Source organism: Oncorhynchus keta, unplaced genomic scaffold (genome assembly GCF_023373465.1).
Source record: "Oncorhynchus keta strain PuntledgeMale-10-30-2019 unplaced genomic scaffold, Oket_V2 Un_contig_18036_pilon_pilon, whole genome shotgun sequence".
Taxonomy (NCBI): domain Eukaryota; kingdom Metazoa; phylum Chordata; class Actinopteri; order Salmoniformes; family Salmonidae; genus Oncorhynchus; species Oncorhynchus keta.
The window spans coordinates 17,125-40,000 of record NW_026280711.1 but is presented as its reverse complement, the minus strand read 5'-3'; the positions used below and the strand labels follow the sequence as shown (position 1 = coordinate 40,000).

The 22,876-nt window shown below is 49.5% G+C and overlaps 1 long non-coding RNA gene and 1 pseudogene across 9 annotated transcripts; one reads left to right on the top strand and one right to left on the bottom strand.

Moving 5' to 3' along the window:
• The first annotated feature begins 1,635 nt into the window (after window positions 1–1,635).
• LOC127919996 (fascin-like) lies at window positions 1,636–19,427 on the top strand (annotated as a pseudogene).
• On the bottom strand, window positions 2,433–4,681 carry LOC127919995 (uncharacterized). Of its 9 annotated transcripts, none has more exons than XR_008104686.1 (4): window positions 4,428–4,681; window positions 4,280–4,396; window positions 3,628–3,744; window positions 2,433–3,217 (listed from the first exon to the last, which is right to left on the bottom strand). It is a non-coding gene; the product is annotated as an uncharacterized LOC127919995 (long non-coding RNA). The 9 variants fall into 9 exon arrangements; XR_008104689.1 differs by having other exon boundaries at window positions 4,467–4,681; XR_008104688.1 differs by lacking the exon at window positions 4,280–4,396.
• Window positions 19,428–22,876: the final 3,449 nt, after the last annotated feature.

The following is a 22,876-nucleotide window of genomic DNA, read 5'->3' as shown; positions in this document are numbered from 1 at the left end:
TACTGTAGAATAGATAGATTATTTTAGAATAGATAGATACTATAGAATAGATAGATAGATTGCTGTAGAATAGTTAGATACTTCCCCATGCCAATAGATAGATACTGTAGAATAGATAGATAGATACTGAGAATAGATACAGAGACAGAGAATAGATAGAATATAGAATAGATAGATAGATACTGTAGAATAGATAGATAGAGAGATAGATAGATACTGTAGAATAGATAGATACTGACAGAATAGACAGATAGATACTGTAGAATAGATAGATACTGTAGAATAGATATAGATAGATACTGTAGTTTAGATAGATACTGTAGTATAGAAGAATAGATAGATAGATACTGTAGAATAGATAGATACTGTAGAATAGTGTGTGTGAATAGATAGATGTGTAGAATAGATAGTGTGTGTGTGTAGATGTGTGAATGATAGATGTGTGTAGAATGTGATAGATACTGTGTGTGTGTGTGTGGGTGTGGAGAGGAGCTTGTTCTGTTTGGACTCTTTGTTTGTGAAACTGGGCCTTCCTGCCCTCTGATGTGATATGGACATGAATAGAGCTCTGTAGAATAGATAGACACAGACACACATAGATACTGATTTGAATGGTGTTTATCTGATGAATAGTGGTTGAGAGGATAGAGGGTGGATACTGAGAATAGATTAGATACTGTAGAATAGATAGATACTATAGAATAGATAGATACTGTAGAATAGATAGATACTGTAGAATAGATAGATACTGTACTGTAGAATAGATAGATAGATACTGTAGAATAGATAGATACTGTAGAATAGATAGATAGATACTGTAGAATAGATAGATAGATACTGTAGAATAGATAGATACTGTAGAATATAGATACTGTAGAATAGATAGATACTGTAGAATAGATAGATACTGTAGAATAGATAGATATAGATAGATACTGTAGAATAGATAGATAGATACTGTAGAATAGATAGATACTATAGAATAGATAGATACTGTAGAATAGATAGATACTGTAGAATAGATAGATAGATACTGTAGAATAGATAGATACTGTAGAATAGATAGATAGATACTGTAGAATAGATAGATACTGTAGAATAGATAGATAGATACTGTAGAATAGATAGATACTGTAGAATAGATAGATACTGTAGAATAGATAGATAGATACTGTAGAATAGATAGATACTGTAGAATAGATAGATACTGTAGAATAGATAGATACTGTAGAATAGATAGATAGATACTGTAGAATAGATAGATACTGTAGAATAGATAGATAGATACTGTAGAATAGATAGATACTGTAGAATAGATAGATACTGTAGAATAGATAGGGAGACTGAGAGGAGATAGAGAGGAGAGGAGAGGAGAGGAGAGGAGAAGGCCACTAGCCTATACGGTTGAGTATCCTGAGTTCTATCCAGAGAGGAGAGAGGAGAGGAGAGGAGAGGGAGAGGAGGGAGAGGAGAGGAGAGGAGGGAGAGGAGAGGAGAGGGAGGAGAGGAGAGGAGAGGAGAGGAGAGGAGGAAAAGGCCACTAGCCTAATACGGTTGAGATGCATCCGGAGTTCTATCCAGATGGGGGAGTGACCTGAGGTCTGTCGTCACCAATCACTATAAATACTGCAGCTGGGGCGCGGAGCGCATGCTGTGGCCGAGCACAGAGAAACTGCGCGCTCTCATACCGACACACCGTATTCTCCCTTTTTCCTCCTCCTCCTCTCAGACACTTCCCAAACAAAGAGAAACACGCGAGGCGGAGGAACAGAGTGCATCCGTCGGGAACCACCGAATCCTCGTTGATCAGAAAAACACACACCGATACACTCTGACCCGAACCGGTTGGAACCGAGAGGAGATTGATTGATCATGTGTAGTAACGGAGCAAGTAACGGGACAAGCGATATGCTTCAGATCCAGTTCGGTTTGATCAACTGTGGGAATAAATACCTAACCGCAGAAACGTTCGGTTTTAAAATCAACGCGTCGGCCACGAGCTTGAAGAAGAAGCAGATTTGGACTCTGGAGCAGAGCGGGGAAGAGGCGACCGGTAATGTGTTCTGTCTCAAGTCGCATCTGGGTCGGTACATAGCGGCGGATAAAGACGGAACGTTACCGGGGATAGTGAGAGTTCTGGACCCGAGACCCGGTTCATCATCACGGCTCACGACGATGGGAGATGGTCTCTGCAGGTAGGATGAGGGAGGATGTTTGGGTGTGAAATGAAAAGCACGAGAGAGAGACTTGCCTTTGTATTGTCACCCCACGATAGTATCTTCTCACTGGTGGTGTTTAAGAGCCCGGACGCTTTCTCTAAACGTTTAAAAAAATGTAACCTCTTATTTAACTAGGTAAGTCAGTTAAAAACAAATTCTTATTTACATTGATGGCTTTCATCGGTTAAAAACCCGAACGACCGCTGGGACAATTGTGCGCCGCCCTATGGGACTCCCAAACACCGCCGTTTTTTATGTGATACAGCCGAAGAATCGAACCAGGATGTTTGTAGTGACGCCTCAAGCCCCGAAGATGCCTTAGACCGCTGCGCCACTCGGGAGCCCGTTACTTTACATGAACACGGATCGGTTGCGGTATTGTTTGAGGAACATAAGGAATGTATCTTTCATATCAGCAAGAAATATTGATTCATTAATAAACGGTAGCCTGCATTTCTCGACGCCTTTTTTAAAATGGGTTTAGGACATTTATTTTTTATTTAACCTTTTATTTAACTAGGCAAGTCAGTTAAGAACAAATTCCTATTTACTATGACGGCCTACCGGGGAACATTGGGTTAACTGCCTTGTTCAGGGGCAGAACAACAGATTTTTACCTTGTCAGCTCGGGGATTCAATCTTTAAACCTTTTGGTTACTAGTCCAACGCTCTAACCACTAGGCTACCTGCTGGTTACTAGTCCAACGCTCTAACCACTAGGCTACCTGCTGGTTACTAGTCCAACACTCTAACCACTAGGCTACCTGCTGGTTACTAGTCCAACGCTCTAACCACTAGGCTACCTGCTGGTTACTAGTCCAACGCTCTAACCACTAGGCTACCTGCTGGTTACTAGTCCAACGCTCTAACCACTAGGCTACCTGCTGGTTACTAGTCCAACGCTCTAACCACTAGGCTACCTGCTGGTTACTAGTCCAACGCTCTAACCACTAGGCTACCTGCTGGTTACTAGTCCAACGCTCTAACCACTAGGCTACCTGCTGGTTACTAGTCCAACACTCTAACCACTAGGCTACCTGCTGGTTACTAGTCCAACACTCTAACCACTAGGCTCCTGCTGGTTACTAGTCCAACGCTCTAACCACTAGGCTACCTGCTGGTTACTAGTCCAATGCTCTAACCACTAGGCTACCTGCTGGTTACTAGTCCAATGCTCTAACCACTAGGCTACCTGCTGGTTACTAGTCCAATGCTCTAACCACTAGGCTACCTGCTGGTTACTAGTCCAACGCTCTAACCACTAGGCTACCTGCTGGTTACTTGTCCAATGCTCTAACCACTAGGCTACCAGCTGGTTACTAGTCCAACGCTCTAACCACCAGGCTACCTGCTCTAACCACTAAGCTACCTGCTGGTTACTAGTCCAACACTCTAACCACTAGGCTACCTGCTGGTTACTAGTCCAACACTCTAACCACTAGGCTCCCTGCTGGTTACTAGTCCAACGCTCTAACCACTAGGCTACCTGCTGGTTACTAGTCCAACGCTCTAACCACTAGGCTACCTGCTGGTTACTTGTCCAACGCTCTAACCACTAGGCTACCTGCTGGTTACTAGTCCAACGCTCTAACCACTAGGCTACCTGCTGGTTACTAGTCCAACGCTCTAACCACTAGGCTACCTGCTGGTTACTAGTCCAACACTCTAACCACTAGGCTACCTGCTGGTTACTTGTCCAACGCCTAACCACTAGGCTACCTGCTGGTTACTAGTCCAACGCCCTAACCACTGGCTACCTGCTGGTTACTTGTCCAACGCTCTAACCACTAGGCTACCTGCTGGTTACTCCAACGCCTAACCACCAGGCTACCTGCTCTAACCACTAAGCTACCTGCTGGTTACTAGTCCAACACTCTAACCACTAGGCTACCTGCTGGTTACTAGTCCAACACTCTAACCACTAGGCTACCTGCTGGTTACTAGTCCAACGCTCTAACCACTAGGCTACCTGCTGGTTACTTGGTCCTGCTGGTTAACCAACGCTCTAACCACTAGGCTACCTGCTGGTTACTAGTCCAACGCTCTAACCACTAGGCTACCTGCTGGTTACTAGTCCAACACTCTAACCACTAGGCTACCTGCTGGTTACTAGTCCAACGCTCTAACCACTAGGCTACCTGCTGGTTACTAGTCCAACGCTCTAACCACTAGGCTACCTGCTCTAGTCCAACGCAACCACTAGGCTACCTGCTGGTTACTAGTCCAACGCTCTAACCACTAGGCTACCTGCTGGTTACTAGTCCAACGCTCTAACCACTAGGCTACCTGCTGGTTACTAGTCCAACGCTCTAACCACTAGTCTACCTGCTGGTTACTAGTCCAACTCTCTAACCACTAGGCTACCTGCTGGTTACTAGTCCAACGCTCTAACCACTAGTCTACCTGCTGGTTACTAGTCCAACTCTCTAACCACTAGGCTACCTGCTGGTTACTAGTCCAACGCTCTAACCACTAGACTACCTGCTGGTTACTAGTACCTGCTGGTTACTAGTCCAACGCTCTAACCACTAGGCCACTGCTGACTACCAACGCCTACTGTTGTCACCACTGACTACCTACTGTGTGTGTGGTAGGTATTGTTTGTCAGGAGGGTTGTAGGCTAAGGTGTGAATGTGTGTGGAGGGTATTGTTTGTGTTGTAGGCTGTGTGTGTGTGTGTGTGTCAGTGTAGGCTAGGTGTGATGTGTTTGTCCAGGAGGGTTGTAGGCTATGTATGTGTGTGTGTGTGTGTGTGGAGGGTGTCTGTCAGGAGGATTGTAGTGTGTGTGATGTGTGTGTGTGTGTGGAGGGTATTGTCTGTCAGGAGGGTTGTAGTGTGATGTGTGTGTGTGTGTGTGTGGAGGGTATTGTCTGTCAGGAGGGTTGTAGGCTAAGGTGTGTGATGTGTGTATGTGTGTGTGTGGAGGGTATTGTCTGTCAGTAGTGTTGTGTGTGTGTGTGTGTGTGTGTGTGTGGGTGTTGTCTGTCAGGAGGGTTGTGTGTGTGTGTGTGTGTGTGTGTGTGTGGAGGTATTGTCTGTGTGGAGGGTTGTGTGTGTGTGTGTGTGTGTGTGTGTGTGTGTGTGTGTGTGGTATTGTCTGTCAGGAGGGTTGTAGTGTGTGTGATGTATATTCTACTGTGTTTCTCTGCAGTCAGAGGTCCATGGCAGATACCTGGGAGGCACAGAGGACAGGATCAGCTGCTTTGCCCAGGTAGGTGCGTTTTAAACTCCATGATGAGCTGATGAATATTCATCAACTGGCTTTCTCTAGATGTTAAATAACATTCGTTTATAATAACACACGTAATAACACACGTGTGTGGACTGTAGCGTGTGTGTGTGTGGACTGTAGCGTGTGTGTGTGTGGACTGTAGCGTGTGTGTGTGTGTGTGTGTGGACTGTAGGTGTGTGTGTGTGTGTGTGTGGACTGTAGCGTGTGTGTGTGTGTGGACTGTAGAGTGTGTGTGTGTGTGGACTGTAGCGTGTGTGTGTGTGTGGACTGTAGCGTGTGTGTGTGTGGACTGTAGCGTGCGTGTGTGTGGACTGTAGCGTGCGTGTGTGTGGACTGTAGCGTGCGTGTGTGTGGACTGTAGCGTGCGTGTGTGTGGACTGTAGCGTGCGTGTGTGTGGACTGTAGCGTGTGTGTGTGTGGACTGTAGCGTGTGTGTGTGTGGACTGTAGCGTGTGTGTGTGTGCAGCTGTAGCGTGTGTGTGTGTGTGACTGTAGCGTGTGTGTGTGTGTGGACTGTAGCGTGTGTGTGTGTGGACTGTAGCGCTGTAGCGTGTGTGTGTGTGGACTGTAGCGTGTGTGTGGACTGGACTGTAGCGTGTGTGTGGACTGTAGCGTGTGTGTGGACTGTAGCGTGTGTGTGGACTGTAGCGTGTGTGTGTGTGGACTGTAGCGTGTGTGTGTGTGGACTGTAGTGTGTGTGTGTGTGTGTGTGGACTGTAGAGTGTGTGTGTGGACTGTAGAGCGTGTGTGTGGACTGTAGAGTGTGTGTGGACTGTAGAGTGTGTGTGGGACTGTAGAGCATGTGTGTGTGGACTGTAGAGTGTGTGTGTGGACTGTAGAGAGTGTGTGTGTGGACTGTAGAGTGTGTGTGTGTGGACTGTAGAGCGTGTGTGTGTGGACTGTAGCGTGTGTGTGGGACTGTAACGTGTGGTGTGGGACTGTAGCGTGTGTGTGGACTGTAGCGTGTGTGTGTGTGGACTGTAGCGTGTGTGTGTGTGGACTGTAGCGTGTGTGTGTGGACTGTAGCGTGTGTGTGTGTGGACTGTAGCGTGTGTGTGTGTGTGGGACTGTAGCGTGTGTGTGCGTGTGTGTGACTGTAGCGTGTGTGTGTGTGTGTGTGACTGTAGCGTGTGTGTGTGGACTGTAGTGTGTGTGTGTGTGGACTGTAGCGTGTGTGTGTGTGTGGACTGTAGCGTGTGTGTGTGGTGTGTGGACTGTAGCGTGTGTGTGTGTGTGTGGACTGTAGCGTGTGTGTGTGGACTGTAGCGTGTGTGTGTGTGGACTGTAGCGTGTGTGTGTGTGTGTGTGGACTGTAGCGTGTGTGTGTGTGACTGTAGCGTGTGTGTGTGTGTGTGTGGACTGTAGTGTGTGTGTGTGTGGACTAGCGTGTGTGTGTGTGTGTGGACTGTAGCGTGTGTGTGTGTGTGTGTGGACTGTAGCGTGTGTGTGTGGACTGTAGCGTGTGTGTGTGGACTGTAGCGTGTGTGTGGACTGTGCGTGTGTGGACTGTAGCGTGTGTGGGACTGTAGCGTGTGTGGACTGTAGTGTGTGTGTGTGGACTGTGTGTGTGTGTGGACTGTAGTGTGTGTGTGTGTGGACTGTAGTGTGTGTGGACTGTAGCGTGTGTGTGTGTGTGGACTGTAGCGTGTGTGTGTGTGTGTGGACTGTAGCGTGTGTGTGGACTGTAGCGTGTGTGTGTGTGTGTGACTGTGCGTGTGTGTGGACTGTAGCGTGTGTGTGTGGACTGTAGCGTGTGTGTGGACTGTAGCGTGTGTGTGTGTGTGTGGACTGTAGCGTGTGTGGACTGTAGCGTGTGTGTGTGTGTGTGGACTGTAGCGTGTGTGTGTGTGTGTGGACTGTAGCGTGTGTGTGTGTGTGTGGACTGTAGCGTGTGTGTGTGTGGACTGTAGCGTGTGTGTGTGTGGACTGTAGCGTGTGGACTGTAGCGTGTGTGTGTGTGGACTGTAGCGTGTGTGTGTGTGGACTGTAGCGTGTGTGGACTGTAGCGTGTGTGTGTGTGGACTGTAGCGTGTGTGTGTGTGTAGACTGTAGTGTGTGTGTGTGGACTGTAGTGTGTGTGTGTGGACTGTAGTGTGTGTGTGTGTGGACTGTAGTGTGTGTGTGTGTGGGGACTGTAGTGTGTGTGTGTGTGGGGGACTGTAGTGTGTGTGTGTGTGGGGACTGTAGTGTGTGTGTGTGTGTGGGGGGACTGTAGTGTGTGTGGACTGTGTGTGTGTGTGTGACTGTAGTGTGTGTGGACTGTAGTGTGTGTGTGTGTGTGGACTGTAGTGTGTGTGGTGTGTAGTGTGTGTGGACTGTGTGTGTGTGGACTGTAGTGTGTGTGGACTGTAGTGTGTGTGTGTGGACTGTAGCGTGTGTGTGTGGACTGTAGCGTGTGTGTGTGGACTGTAGCGTGTGTGTGTGTGTGGACTGTAGCGTGTGTGTGTGTGGACTGTAGCGTGTGTGGTGTGGACTGTAGCGTGTGTGTGTGTGGACTGTAGCGTGTGTGTGGACTGTAGCGTGTGTGTGTGACTGTAGCGTGTGTGTGACTGTAGCGTGTGTGTGGACTGTAGCGTGTGTGTGTGTGTGTGGGACTGTAGCGTGTGTGTGTGTGTGTGGACTGTAGTGTGTGTGTGTGACTGTAGCGTGTGGTGTGTGTACTGTAGTGTGTGTGGACTGTAGTGTGTGTGTGGACTGTAACGTGCTGTGTGTGGACTGTGTGTGTGTGTGTGGACTGTAGTGTGTGTGGACTGTAGTGTGTGTGTGTGGACTGTAGTGTGTGTGGACTGTGTGTGTGTGTGGACTGTAGTGTGTGTGTGTGTGTGTGTGTGGACTGTAGTGTGTGGACTGTAGTGTGTGTGTGTGGACTGTAGCGTGTGTGTGTGGACTGTAGTGTGTGTGTGTGGACTGTAGTGTGTGTGGACTAATGTCTGGTTTCTCTCCCAGACTGCATCAGTGGCTGAAAAATGGAGTGTTCACATTGCCATGCACCCTCAGGTAACACCCTACCCCCCCAAACACCTGACCTCTAGTGTGTCTAAATGGGGCATTCACATTGCCATGCATCCTCAGGTAACACCCCCCCCCAACACCTGACCTCTAACCTGGCTCTAAATGGGGCATTCACATTGCCATGCACCTCAGGTAACACACCTACACCCCCCCAACACCTGACCTCTAACCTCTCCTCTAAATGGGGCATTCACATTGCCATGCATCCTCAGGTAACACCCTCCCCCCCCAACACCTGACCTCTAACCTCTCCTCTAAATGGGGCATTCACATTGCCATGCACCCTCAGGTAACACACCCCCCCAGCACCCCCCCTAACACCTTGCCATGCATCCTCAGGTAACCCCCCCCCCCCCAACACCTCTCCTAACTCTAAATGGGGCATTCACATTGCCATGCACCCTCAGGTAACACACCCCCCCAACACCTGACCTCTAACCTCTCCTCTAAATGGGGCATTCACATTGCCATGCATCCTCAGGTAACACCCCCCCCTAACACCTGACCTCTAACCTCTCCTCTAAATGGGGCATTCACATTGCCATGCACCCTCAGGTAACACCCCCCCCCTCTAACACCTGACCTCTAACCTCTCCTCTAAATGGGGCATTCACATTGCCATGCACCCTCAGGTAACACACCTACACCCCCTAACACCTGACCTCTAACCTCTCTCTAAATGGGGCATTCACATTGCCATGCATCCTCAGGTAACACACCTACACCCCCCCAACACCTGACCTCTAACCTTCCTAAATGGGGCATTCACATTGCCATGCACCCTCAGGTAACACACCTACACCCCCCCCCAACACCTGACCTCTAACCTCTCCTCTAAATGGGGCATTCACATTGCCATGCATCCTCAGGTAACACACCTACACCCCCCCTATAACACCTGACCTCTAACCTCTCCTCTAAATGGGGCATTCACATTGCCATGCATCCAGGTAACACACCTACACCCCCCTATAACACCTGACCTCTAACCTCTCTAAATGGGGCATTCACATTGCCATGCATCCTCAGGTAACACCCCACTCCCCAACACCTGACCTCTAACCTCTCCTCTAAATGGGGCATTCACATTGCCATGCATCCTCAGGTAACACACCTACACCCCCTATAACACCTGACCTCTAACCTCTCCTCTAAATGGGGCATTCACATTGCCATGCATCCTCAGGTAACACACCTACACCCCCCTATAACACCTGACCTCTAACCTCTCCTCTAAATGGGGCATTCATTGCCATGCATCCTCAGGTAACACCCCCCCCTAACACCTGACCTCTGACCTCTCCTTCCAGGTGAACATCTTCAGTGTGACCAGGAAGCGTTACCCCACCTGTCCTCCAAGGTGGACGAGGTCTCCATCGACTCGACGTCCCGTGGGGTGTGGACTCCATCACCCTGGTGTTCCAGAGACCAACGCTACCACCTGCAGACGTCTGACAACCGCTACCTGAAGAATGACGGCAGCCTGGAGGCGGAGCTCAGGACAAGACCACCGGATACACGCTGGAGTTCCGCTCCGGCAAATGGTGGCATTCAGGGGATTGTTCCGGCGCTACCTGGCGCCGTCGGGCCCCTAACACCGGACCATGAAGAGCGGGAAGATCTTCAGTGTGACCAGGGGAAGGACGAGATGTTCTCTCTGGAGCAGAGTCACCCTCAGGTGGTTCTCACCGCCGCAACGAGAGGAACGTCTCCACCAGGCAAGGTAGGACCTTCTAGAACAGTACTAGAACCTAACCAGGCAGGTAGGACCAACACAACCTTCTAGAACAGGACTAGAACCTAACCAGGCAAGGTAGGACCAACACAACCTTCTAGAACAGGACTAGGAGTTCCTAACCAGGCAAGGTAGGACCAACACAACCTTCTAGGGGACTAGGACCAACACAACCTTCTAGAACCTAACCAGGCAAGGTAGGACCAACACAACCTTCTAGAACAGGACTAGAACCTAACCAGGCAAGGTAGGACCAACACAACCTTCTAGAACAGGACTAGAACCTAACCAGGCGAGGTAGGACCAGCACAACCTTCTAGAACCTAACCAGGCAAGGTAGGACCAACACAACCTTCTAGAACAGGACTAGAACCTAACCAGGCAAGGTAGGACCAACACAACCTTCTAGAACCTAACCAGGCAAGGTAGGACCAACACAACCTTCTAGAACAGGACTAGAACCTAACCAGGCAAGGTAGGACCAACACAACCTTCTAGAACAGTACTAGAACCTAACCAGGCAAGGTAGGACCACAACCTTCTAGAACAGGACTAGAACCTAACCAGGCAAGGTAGGACCAACACAACCTTCTAGAACAGGACTAGAACCTAACCAGGCAAGGTAGGACCAACACAACCTTCTAAACAGGAACCAACACAGAACCTAACCAGGCAAGGTAGGACCAACACAACCTTCTAGAACCTAACCAGGCAAGGTAGGACCAACACAACCTTCTAGAACAGGACTAGAACCTAACCAGGCAAGGTAGGACCAGCACAACCTTCTAGAACAGGACTAGAACCTAACCAGGCAGGTAGGACCAACACAACCTTCTAGAACAGGACTAGAACCTAACCAGGCAAGGTAGGACCAACACAACCTTCTAGAACCTAACCTAGGCAAGGTAGGACCAACACAACCTTCTAGAACAGGACTAGAACCTAACCAGGTGATGTAGGACCAACACAACCTTCTAGAACAGTACTAGAACCTAACCAGGCAAGGTAGGACCAACACAACCTTCTAGAACAGGACTAGAACCTAACCAGTAGGACCAACACAACCTTCTAGAACAGGACTAGAACCTAACCAGGCAAGGTAGGACCAACACAACCTTCTAGAACAGTACTAGAACCTAACCTCCAGGCAAGGTAGGACCAACACAACCTTCTAGAACAGGACTAGAACCTAACCAGGCAATGGACCAACACACCTTCTAGAACAGTACTAGAACCTAACCAGGCAAGGTAGGAACAACACAACCTTCTAGAACAGGACTAGAACAACCGGGACCAACACAACCTTCTAGAACAGGACTAGAACCTAACCAGGTGATGTAGGAACAACACAACCTTCTAGAACAGGACTAGAACCTAACCAGGCAAGGTAGGACCAACACAACCTTCTAGAACAGGACTAGAACCTACCCAGGCAAGGACCAGAACAGGACTAGAACCTAACCAGGCAAGGTAGGACCAACACAACATTCTAGAACAGGACTAGATCCTAACCAGGCAAGGTAGGATCAACACAACCTTCTAGAACAGGACTAAATGGAGGGAGAGATGTGGAGGAGGGAGAGCCTGAGAGGAGGAGAGGCTCCATTTTGTGTCTGGCTGAGAAACCGACCTGACACCCTGCCTGCCTGAACAGTTATTCCGTAGCTATTCTGCCCCAGTGATCCTGCAGTAGTTTGCTGATGATGTTCCTAACCACACACTCACTCTCAACACACACACTGTCTTTGGGCCGGGCTGGGGGGAGGGGGCCGGGCAAGGGGTGGGGGGCAACTGCAGATTCCTCTCTAGTAGCAACTGCAGTGCTGGTGTTTGTCTGGATTCATGCTGAGGGAGGGACTGCAACACACTGGACGCTGTCTGGTCGTGACTACATCTCTGAGTGTGTGTGATCCAGAGAGGGAACCAGACGCTGTCTGGAACAGTGACTACATCTCTGGTGTGTGTGTGTGTGGTGTGTGTGTGTGTGTGTGTGTGTGATCCAGAGAGGGAACCAGGGACGCTTTTGTCTGGTCGTGACTACATCTCTGGTGTGTGTGATCCAGAGAGGGAACCAGGACGCTGTCTGGTGGCGACTACATCTCTGGTGTGTGTGTGATCCAGAGAGGGAACCAGGACGCTGTCTGGTCAACACCAGACATCACTGTCTTTGGGTGGGCTGTGGTGTGTGATCCAGAGAGGGAACCAGGACGCTGTCTGGTCGTGACTACATCTCTGGTGTGTGTGTGATCCAGAGAGGGAACCTGGACGCGTCTGGTGTGACTGATGTGATCCAGAGAGGGAACCAGGACGCTGTCTGGTCGTGACTACATCTCTGGTGTGTGTGTGTGTGTGTGTGTGTGTGGTGTGTGTGATCCAGAGAGGGAACCAGGACGCTGTCTGGTCGTGACTACATCTCTGGTGTGTGTGTGATCCAGAGAGGGAACCAGGACGCTGTCTGGTGTGACTACATCTCTGTGTGTGATCCAGTGTGGGAACCAGGACGCTGTCTGTGTGTGTGTGTGTGTGTGTGTGATCCAGAGGGGAACCAGGACGCTGTCTGGTCGTGACTACATATCGTGTGTGTGATCCAGAGAGGGAACCAGGACGCTGTCTGGTTGTGACTACATCTCTGGTGTGTGTGTGATCCAGAGAGGGAACCAGGACGCTGTCTGGTCGTGACTACATCTCTGGTGTGTGTGTGATCCAGAGAGGGAACCAGGACGCTGTCTGGTCGTGACTACATCTCTGGTGTGTGTGTGATCCAGAGAGGGAACCAGGACGCTGTCTGGTTGTGACTACATCTCTGGTGTGTGTGTGTGTGATCCAGAGAGGGAACCAGGACGCTGTCTGGTCGTGACTACATCTCTGGTGTGTGTGTGTGTGGTGTGTGTGATCCAGAGAGGGAACCAGGACGCTGTCTGGTCGTGACTACATCTCTGGTGTGTGTGTGTGATCCAGAGAGGGAACCAGGACGCTGTCTGGTTGTGACTACATCTCTGGTGTGTGTGTGTGTGTGTGTGTGTGTGTGTGTGTGTGTGTGTGTGTCAGTGAAGTGTGTGTGTGATCCAGAGAGGGAACCAGGACGCTGTCTGGTCGTGACTAATCTCTGGTGTGAACACAACCCATGTCTTGTCAGGAAGTTGTCTTCTTCATGGATCTCAGTCAGGAAGTTGTTTTAGGAGCCCATGTTGTCTACCTCAGTCAGGAAGTTGTTTTAAGAGCCCATGTTGTCTACCTCACAGTCAGGAAGTTGTTTTAGGAGCCCATGTTGTCTACCTCAGTCAGGAAGTTGTTTTAGGAGCCCAGCCCATGTTGTCTACCTCAGTCAGGAAGTTGTTTTAAGAGCCCATGTTGTCTACCTCAGTCAGGAAGTTGTTTTAGGAGCCCATGTTGTCTACCTCACAGTCAGGAAGTTGTTTTAGGAGCCCATGTTGTCTACCTCACAGTCAGGAAGTTGTTTTAGGAGCCCATGTTGTCTACCTCAGTCAGGAAGTTGTTTTAGGAGCCCATGTTGTCTACCTCACAGTCAGGAAGTTGTTTTAGGAGCCCATGTTGTCTACCTCTGTGTCAGGAAGTTGTTTTAGGAGCCCATGTTGTCTACCTCACAGTCAGGAAGTTGTTTTAGGAGCCCATGTTGTCTACCTCACAGTCAGGAAGTTGTTTTAGGAGCCCATGTTGTCTACCTCACAGTCAGGAAGTTGTTTTAGGAGCCCATGTTGTCTACCTCACAGTCAGGAAGTTGTTTTAGGAGCCCATGTTGTCTACCTCACAGTCAGGAAGTTGTTTTAGGAGCCCATGTTGTCTACCTCACAGTCAGGAAGTTGTTTTAGGAGCCCATGTTGTCTACCTCCCAGTCAGGAAGTTGTTTTAGGAGCCCATGTTGTCTACCCACAGTCAGGAAGTTGTTTTAGGAGCCCATGTTGTCTACCTCAGTCAGGAAGTTGTTTTAGAGCCCATGTTGTCTACCTCACAGTCAGGAAGTTGTTTTAGGAGCCCATGTTGTCTACCTCACAGTCAGGAAGTTGTTTTAGGAGCCCATGTTGTCTACCTCCCAGTCAGGAAGTTGTTTTAGGAGCCCATGTTGTCTACCTCACAGTCAGGAAGTTGTTTTAGAGCCCATGTTGTCTACCTCTCAGTCAGGAAGTTGTTTAGGAGCCCATGTTGTCCCCTCCCAGTCAGGAAGTTGTTTTGGAGACCATGTTGTCTACCTCACAGTCAGGAAGTTGTATTTTTTGTGTTTTAATCACATCCACTATATATACAGAGCATGTCTGATGCTTTAAGGACACGGTTTGATTTAAATAATTAAGACAAACACATGACTAGAGAGTCTAACTACAGTTCATGTTGGGTCAGTGCTGTGCAAGACAAACACAAACACATGACTGTTTGACTAGCGCACCGTCTCGCTCCGTCATCAGGGCAGGGTACTGGGTGATAGGGTTAGTGACGGTGACTAAGTTAACAGGGTACTACTGGGTGATAGCTGGTTAGTGACGGTGACTAGTTCAGAGCAGGGTACTGGGTGATAGCTGGTTAGAGACGGTGACTAAGTTCAGAGCAGGGTACTGGGTGATAGCTGGTTAGTGACGGTGACTAAGTTCAGAGCAGGGTACTGGGTGATAGCTGGTTAGTGACGGTGACTAAGTTCAGAGGGGTACTGGGTGATAGCTGGTTAGTGACGGTGACTAAGTCAGAGCAGGGTACTGGATAGCTGGTTAGTGACGGTGACTAAGTTCAGAGCAGGGTACTGGGTGGAGGTCGGCTATTTAACAGTCTGATGGCTGAGATAGAAGCTGTTTTTCAGTCTCTCGGTCCCAGCTTTGATGCACCTGTACTGACCTCGCCTTCTGGATGATAGCGGGGTGAACAGGCAGTGGTTCAGGGGTTGTTGTCCTTGATGGCTCTCTGTCGCCGGACGGGGCGGACCGGGCTCTGTTGGTCTTTCAGTCCTCTGGCTGTGTCCTCCTAACTGCTTTATCACCCATAATTCCATGGGGGATTAAACCCTGGCAGGGGTCTGTGTAGCCTGGCAGCTGTGTGTTTAGATGTGTATGCACAGCTGTAGGACATACTCTAATCCCAACTCTGATGCTGAACCTGACCAGACAGTATGTGGCGGGCTGTAGTGTGGCGGGCTGTAGTGTGGCGGGCTGTAGTGTGGCGGGCTGTAGTGTGGCGGGCTGTAGTGTGGCGGGCTGTAGTGTTGCGGGGTTGGAGTCAACATTTGGGAAACTTTCGACACCTTGTAGAGTTCATGCCCCGACTAATTAGGGCAGTTCTGAGGGCCAAAGGGGGCTGCAACTCAATATCAGGGAGGTGTTTAATGTTTTGTTCAAATCTGTAGTGCGTTTCTGCTCGTTCCTGACCCTCTGTCAGTCTCTAACCCTGCTCTCCTCTTGGCCCCGCCCAGGCATGGACCTGTCAGCCAATCAGGACGAGGAGGGAGACCAGGAAGTGTTCCAGGTGGAGATGAGTCGTGAGAACAGGAAGTGTGCTTTCCGGACCGCCGGAAGTACTGGACCCTCACCTCTTCTGGAGGACTACAGTGTACCGCCTCCACTAAGTAATCACACACACACACACACACACACACACACACTGTTAGCACACACTGTTATAGCTGCGGCGTGTCGGCTGTTAGCCGCCGTCGGCTGCGCGGCGTGTCGGCTGTTAGCCGTCGGCGGCGTGTCGGCTGTTGCGGCGTGTCGGCTGTTAGCCGTCGGCTTCACTGCTCCATAAAGGGGTGGCTCCAATAATAGATGTTATTACAATGTTCTACCCTGTTGAGAATTATATTTGTGTGTGTGTGTGTTGCAGGACTGCCAACTGCTACTTTGACATGGAGTACTGTGGTAAGAAGCTGACTCTCCGTGCCGCCAACGGGAAATACGTCGCAGCCAAGAAGAACGGCCAGCTAGCCGCTACCATCGACGTTGCCGGTCAGTGTGAAAACAGCCTTTGGGTTGTAAAGAGCAACCCAACAGGGTGTTCAGTATGCAGATGACTTGGTTCAAGGGTCATACCAACTCCTAGTCAGTCCCTGTTCCAGATGACTTGGTTCAAGGGTCACACCAACTCCTTGTCTCTCCCTGTTCCAGATGACTTGGTTCAAGGGTCACACCAACTCCTAGTCAGTCTCTCCCTGTTCCAGATGACTTGGTTCAAGGGTCATACCAACTCCTAGTCAGTCCCCTGTTCCAGATGACTTGGTTCAAGGGTCATACCAACTCCTAGTCAGTCCCTCCCTGTTCCAGATGACTTGGTTCAAGGGTCATACCAACTCCTAGTCCCTCCCTGTTCCAAATGACTTGGTTCAAGGGTCATACCAACTCCTAGTCCCCTCCCTGTTCCAGATGACTTGGTTCAAGGGTCATACCAACTCCTAGTCAGTCCCTCCCTGTTCCAGATGACTTGGTTCAAGGGTCACACCAACTCCTAGTCAGTCCCCTGTTCCAGATGACTTGGTTCAAGGGTCATACCAACTCCTAGTCAGTCTCTCCCTGTTCCAGATGACTTGGTTCAAGGGTCATACCAACTCCTAGTCTCTCCCTGTTCCAGATGACTTGGTTCACGGGTCATACCAACTCCTAGTCAGTATCTCCCTGTTCTAGATGACTTGGTTCAAGGGTCATACCAACTCCTCGTCAGGCTCTCCCTGTTCCAGATGACTTGGTTCAAGGGTCATACCAACTCCTAGTCAGGCTCTCCCTGTTCCAGATGACTTGGTTCAAGGGTCACACCAACTCCTAGTCAGTCCCCCTGTTCCAGATGACTTGGTTCAAGGGTCACACCAACTCCTAGTCAGTCTCCCTGTTCCAGATGACTTGGTTCAAGGGTCATACCAACTCATAGTCAGTCCCTCCCTGTTCCAGATGACTTGGTTCAAGGGTCATACCAACTCCTAGTCTCTCCCTGTTCCAGATGACTTGGTTCAAGGGTCATACCAACTCCTAGTCAGTCCCTGTTCCAGATGACTTGGTTCAAGAGTCATACCAACTCCTAGTCAGTCCCTGTTCCAGATGACTTGGTTCAAGGGTCATACCAACTCCTAGTCTCTCCCTGTTCCAGATGACTTGGTTCAAGGGTCATACCAACTCCTAGTCAGTCCCTCCCTGTTCCAGATGACTTGGTTCACGGGTCATACCAACTCCTATTCTCTCTCCTGTTCCAGATGACTTGGTTCACGGGTCATACCAACTCCTCGTCAGTCCCTGTTCCAGATGACTTGGTTCAAGGGTCACACCAACTCCTCGTCAGTCCCTCCCTGTTCCAGATGACTTGGTTCAAGGGTCACACCAACTCCTAGTCAGTCCCTCCCTGTTCCAGATGACTTGGTTCACAGGTCATACCAACTCCTCGTCAGGCCCTCCCTGTTCCAGATGACTTGGTTCAAGGGTCATACCAACTCCTAGTCAGGCCCTCCCTGTTCCAGATGACTTGGTTCACGGGTCATACCAACTCCTAGTCAGTCCCTGTTCCAGATGACTTGGTTCAAGGGTCATACCAACTCCTAGTCTCTCCCTGTTCCAGATGACTTGGTTCAAGGGTCATACCAACTCCTAGTCAGTCCCTCCCTGTTCCAGATGACTTGGTTCAAGGGTCATACCAACTCCTAGTCTCTCCCTGTTCCAGATGAAATCTAGTCTCTCCCTGTTCCAGGGTCATACCAACTCCTAGTCAGTCCCTGTTCCAGATGACTTGGTTCAAGGGTCATACCAACTCCTAGTGTCTCCCTGTCCAGATGATTCTGTTCCGGGTCATACCAACCCTAGTCTGTTTCATACCAGATGACTTGGTTCAATTAGTCATTTTTGAACTCCTAGTCAGTCCCTGTTCCAGATGACTTGGTTCAAGAGAAAACCAACTTTGAACATCCCTGTTCCAGATGACTTGGTTCAAGGTGTCAAGACCAACTCCTAGTCAGTCCCTCCCTGTTCCAGATGACTTGGTTCACGGGTCATACCAACTCCTAGTCAGTCCCCTGTTCCAGATGACTTGGTTCAGGGTCATCCCCTCCTAGTCTCTCCCTGTTCCAGATGACTTGGTTCAAGGGTCATACCAACTCCTAGTCAGTCCCTCCCTGTTCCAGATGACTTGGTTCAAGGGTCATACCAACTCCTAGTCAGTCCCTCCCTGTTCCAGATGACTTGGTTCAAGGGTCACACCAACTCCTAGTCAGTCCCTGTTCCAGATGACTTGGTTCAAGGGTCACACCAACTCCTCGTCAGTCCCTCCCTGTTCCAGATGACTTGGTTCAAGGGGAACACCAACTCCTAGTCAGTCCCTGTTCCAGATGACTTGGTTCACTCCATACCAACTCCTCGTCAGTCCCTCCCTGTTCCAGATGACTTGGTTCAAGGGTCATACCAACTCCTAGTCAGGCCCCCTGTTCCAGATGACTTGGTTCACAGGGTCATACCAACTCCTCACAGGCACCTCCCTGTTCCAGATGACTTGGTTCAAGGGTCATACCAACTCCTAGTACCCTGACCTGTTCCAGATGACTTGGTTCACAGGGTCATACCAACTCCTAGTCAGTCCCTGTTCCAGATGACTTGGTTCAAGGGTTCATACCAACTCCTAGTCTCTCCCTGTTCCAGATGACTTGGTTCAAGGGTCATGCCAACTCCTAGTCAGTCCCTCCCTGTTCCAGATGACTTGGTTCAAGGGTCATACCAACTCCTAGTCAGTCCCTGTTCCAGATGACTTGGTTTCCTGGGTTATAAACTCAGTCTCCAGGACCTGTTCCAGATGACTTGGTTTCAAGGGTCATACCAGACTCCTAGTCCTAAGGTCCCTAGTCTCCCCTGTTCCAGATGACTTGGTTCAAGGATCATACAACTATTTTCCAGGTTGAATTAGTCCTTTTTTTGGATCAGTTTTTTTTTCTTGCTAAGCCCTTTATAACATCGTGGAACCTCTCAAATAAATATTTTGGAGTGTCAGGCTCTGGGTGTCCCCAGGCTATGAGGGTATAACCTTTGACCTTTTATGTAAGGCTTTCTTTGGTCTTTGGCGACATGGGTAATATGTGTGTTTGTCCCTCCAGGTGAGTCGGAGGAGTTCCTGATGAAGCTGATTAACCGTCCAATCATTGTCCTCCGTGGGGAACACGGTTTCATCGGGTGTCGTAAATCATGTCACAGGAACCCTGGACTCCAACCGTTCCTCCTACGACTACTTTACCCTGACATTCAGAGAGGGGACGTACAGTTTACAGGGTTAGTACACACACACACACTACTTTACCCCGACCTTCAGAGAGGGGACGTACAGTTTACAGGGTTAGTACTCACACACACACACACAACTACTTTACCCCGACCTTCAGAGAGGGGACGTACAGTTTACAGGGTTAGTACTCACACACACACACACACACTACTTTACCCTGACATTCAGAGAGGGGACGTACAGTTTACAGGGTTAGTACACACACACACACACTACTTTACCCTGACCTTCAGAGAGGGGACGTACAGTTTACAGGGTTGGTGAACACACTCCTCGTGTAGATTCTGACAGCTCAGATGAACTAGAGGAGCCTCCTCATGACAATGAGCAGTTAACCTGCCCTTTCAGATGAACTAGAGGAGCCTCCTCATGACAATGAGCAGTTAACCTGCCCTTTCAGATGAACTAGAGGAGCCTCCTCATGACAATGAGCAGTTAACCTGCCCTTTCAGATGAACTAGAGGAGCCTCATGACAACGAGCAGTTAACCTGCCCTTTCAGATGAACTAGAGGAGCCTCATGACAACGAGCAGTTAACCTGCCTTTCAGATGAACTAGAGGAGCCTCCTCATGACAATGAGCAGTTAACCTGCCCTTTCAGATGAACTAGAGGAGCCTCCTCATGACAATGAGCAGTTAACCTGCCCTTTCAGATGAACTAGAGGAGCCTCCTCATGACAATGAGCAGTTAACCTGCCCTTTCAGATGAACTAGAGGAGCCTCATGACAACGAGCAGTTAACCTGCCCTTTCAGATGAACTAGAGGAGCCTCATGACAACGAGCAGTTAACCTGCCCTTTCCAGGGGACGGTGTAGTCTGTCAAATCAGATTAACTAGAGGAGCCTCCTCAGGCCAACGAGCAGTTAACCTGCCCTTTCCAGGGGACGGTGTAGAGTCTGACAGCTCAGATGAGTTATAAATCATGTCTCCAGGACACAGATTAAGGCTCGTCCTGGGTTATAAATCATGTCTCCAGGACACAGATTAAGACTCGTCCTGGGTTATAAATCATGTCTCCAGGACACAGATTAAGGCTCGTCCTGGGTTATAAATCATGTCTCAGGACACAGATTAAGACGAGTCCTGGGTTATAAACGCCCCCCTCTCCTCAGACATATCATCATGGTTGAACCTGTTGCAAACACCCCCTCTCCTCAGACGTATCATCATGGTTGAACTTGTCTCCTCAGACATATCATCATGGTTGACCCTGTTGCCCCCTCTCCTCAGACATATCATCATGGTTGACCCTGTTCATCATGGTTGAACCTGTTGTAAACCCCCCTCTCCTCAGACATATCATCATGGTTGAACCTGTTGTAAACCCCCCCCTCCTCAGACATATCATCATGGTTGAACCTGTTGTAAACCCCCCCCTCTCCTCAGACATATCATCATGGTTGAACCTGTTGTAAACCCCCCCCCTCTCCTCAGACATATCATCATGGTTGAACCTGTTGCCCCCCCCTCTCCTCAGACATATCATCATGGTTGAACCTGTTGTAAACCCCCCTCTCCTCAGACATATCATCATGGTTGAACCTGTTGTAAACGCCCCTCTCCTCAGACATATCATCATGGTTGAACCTGTTGTAAACGCCCCCCTCTCCTCAGACATATCATCATGGTTGAACCTGTTGTAAACGCCCCCCTCTCCTCAGACATATCATCATGGTTGAACCTGTTGTAAACCCCCCTCTCCTCAGACATATCATCATGGTTGAACCTGTTGTAAACCCCCCCTCCCCTCTCCTCAGACATATCATCATGGTTGAACCTGTTGTAAACCCCCCCCTCTCCTCAGACATATCATCATGGTTGAACCTGTTGTAAACGCCCCCCCCTCTCCTCAGACATATCATCATGGTTGAACCTGTTGTAAACCCCCCCCCTCTCCTCAGACATATCATCATGGTTGAACCTGTTGTAAACGCCCCCCTCTCCTCAGACATATCATCATGGTTGAACCTGTTGTAAACGCCCCCTCTCCTCAGACATATCATCATGGTTGAACCTGTTGTAAACGCCCCCCCCTCTCCTCAGACATATCATCATGGTTGAACCTGTTGTAAACGCCCCCCTCTCCTCAGACATATCATCATGGTTGAACCTGTTGTAAACGCCCCCCTCTCTCCTCAGACATATCATCATGGTTGAACCTGTTGTAAACGCCCCCCTCTCCTCAGACATATCATCATGGTTGAACCTGTTGCCCTTAACGCCCCCCCTCTCCTCAGACATATCATCATGGTTGAACCTGTTGTAAACCCCCCCTCTCTCCTCAGACATATCATCATGGTTGAACCTGTTGTAACGCCCCCTCTCCTCAGACATATCATCATGGTTGAACCTGTTGTAAACGCCCCCCCCCTCTCCTCAGACATATCATCATGGTTGAACCTGTTGTAAACCCCCCCCCCTCTCCTCAGACATATCATCATGGTTGACCCTGTTGTAAACCCCCCCCCTCCTCAGACATATCATCATGGTTGAACCTGTTGTAAACGCCCCCTCTCCTCAGACATATCATCATGGTTGACCCTGTTGCCCCCCCTCCTCAGACATATCATCATGGTTGAACCTGTTGTAAACGCCCCCTCTCCTCAGACATATCATCATGGTTGAACCTGTTGTAAACGCCCCCTCTCTCCTCAGACATATCATCATGGTTGAACCTGTTGTAACCCCCCCTCTCCTCAGACATATCATCATGGTTGAACCTGTTGTAACCCCCCTCTCCTCAGACATATCATCATGGTTGAACCTGTTGTAAACGCCCCCCTCTCCTCAGACATATCATCATGGTTGAACCTGTTGTAAACGCCCCCCTCTCCTCAGACATATCATCATGGTTGAACCTGTTGTAAACGCCCCCCTCTCCTCAGACATATCATCATGGTTGAACCTGTTGTAAACGCCCCCTCTCCTCAGACATATCATCATGGTTGAACCTGTTGTAAACGCCCCCCTCTCCTCAGACATATCATCATGGTTGAACCTGTTGTAAACGCCCCCCTCTCCTCAGACATATCATCATGGTTGAACCTGTTGTAAACCCCCCCTCTCCTCAGACATATCATCATGGTTGAACCTGTTGTAAACGCCCCCCTCTCCTCAGACATATCATCATGGTTGAACCTGTTGTAAACGCCCCCCTCTCCTCAGACATATCATCATGGTTGAACCTGTTGTAAACGCCCCCCTCTCCTCAGACATATCATCATGGTTGAACCTGTTGTAAACCCCCCCTCTCCTCAGACATATCATCATGGTTGAACCTGTTGTAAACGCCCCCCTCTCCTCAGACATATCATCATGGTTGAACCTGTTGTAAACGCCCCCCCTCTCCTCAGACATATCATCATGGTTGAACCTGTTGTAAACGCCCCCCTCTCCTCAGACATATCATCATGGTTGAACCTGTTGTAAACCCCCCCTCT